Raw genomic sequence first — 1,735 nt, forward strand, 5'->3', positions numbered from 1 at the left:
AATTCCCAGGAGACCATCCATTGTACTGTTTTACCAGCCAAGTGGTCGGTCGTCCGACATCCAGTGTCTAGAAATCTATGTCTAGGTCCAAAGTCGGAAAGTGCTTCTGGTGTGCGGTGTGTAACCAGAAATTGCCTGAGTGGAAGGTTTAATGAGGCGGATGATCCGTCGTGTCTAATCCACACAAATGCACACATCCTATCTCCCTTGGGAACCACAACAATAGGAGGGCACTATACAGTGACCTCATCACAAACCGGACCAATGATTCCTTGCGCACCCATATCCAGGTGAGATTCTTCCATTTTGGTAGGGAAAGCAAGGGGATTGGATTTGGATTGAATTGCAAATGGTTGTGCATCTTTTTTTGGACGAATGACCATTGAGTCGCCACCAATGGAAGCGAGTGCCTTCGATTCAAATTGCTTGGAAGTGAACACTCCTCAGCTTCGCATCAAGTATTTTTCTCTCCGAAGGCGGGATTCGAATCCACGCCCTCTGGTGAACCATGTCGTGCCCCTATCGGGTGCACTCAGCTACCATGTGAAGCTTTCCATATTTGTCATATTTTTTTCATATTTGTGAAGCTTTTGGAGTCAGCTCAAGCGGCAATTTTGAATTTCAGATATTTAAATTTTTCTATTGTACAATAGCGGAGAATTGGAATGAATAACAGTCTTTCAAAGAAGCAGTGGTCAAGGCCTTGCAAGCTTCCAAACTTAAAAAAGTGTATGACAAACAATGATGGATTTTTTGTGTGTTTCAAATGCCCAAATTCGAGGAAAACTTCCCTCGTTGACGAACAGGCTTCCCACAATTCCAATGATTTGATCGGAAAAATCCCAAGAAAGAGTTACGATCTTCTCTAATCTAAAATTTCAAAAGACGGTCGTCGAACCCATGAGAGACCTTCCCTTTCGAGACGAATCCGAAGATGCAACAAGCAGATTTCAAATGCCCGAGGGTTTGAAAAAAAAACCAGGCCACCAGTTACGAGAACATCATCAACTAAGATTAAGATTAACTAGAGTGATCCAGAAACGGGGAAGCGGGTACGAGCACGAATGGAGACATTTCCATTAAAATTTACAATTACATTTCCTCCCGCAAGACAAAGAAAATGGCGCGTCTTTGAAAACCATTGGATTTATGCCTGATGTTGACGTTTCTTCATCTAATCTTGCTCATCAATTTATTCCTTCGTTTGAACTTGCTTCCATGGGCTGCGATGCTTCTCATAATAATAGTAATATGAATTACGGAACATTGATCAGAAATTTGAATGAGCTTGCGCTTTGCTCTTGAATTTCAATATTTGAGGGCGTTTAACTGGTTCAGGCCTAAAAAGTTACCATCGATCTGAGCTACTTGATTGAATAAAAAGCCCTAAAACTAAGAGCAATGGCGACTTTGGAGTAACGGTAAGCCAAATCCTCTTTTCTAAAGAGGTATTCTGAAAAAAAGTAATTGAATTGTAATTGAAAAACATTAAATTTCAATTTGTAAGTAATTGTAACTCAATTGCATTTCAAAATCAAGCATTTGTAATTGTAATCAATTACAGTACATTTGTTAACAAAATACCTTTTTAATTGTGATTCCTTATATTTAAAAGGAATGTATTTGTAATTCTAACTAATTTCATTTAAAACGAATGCATTTGTATTAGTAGTTGTAGTTAATTACATTTTAGAATGCAATGACAGAGGTCTGACTGGAGGCTGGCCAGAGATTC

This window comes from Tigriopus californicus, chromosome 12 (assembly GCF_007210705.1).
Source record: "Tigriopus californicus strain San Diego chromosome 12, Tcal_SD_v2.1, whole genome shotgun sequence".
Taxonomy (NCBI): domain Eukaryota; kingdom Metazoa; phylum Arthropoda; class Copepoda; order Harpacticoida; family Harpacticidae; genus Tigriopus; species Tigriopus californicus.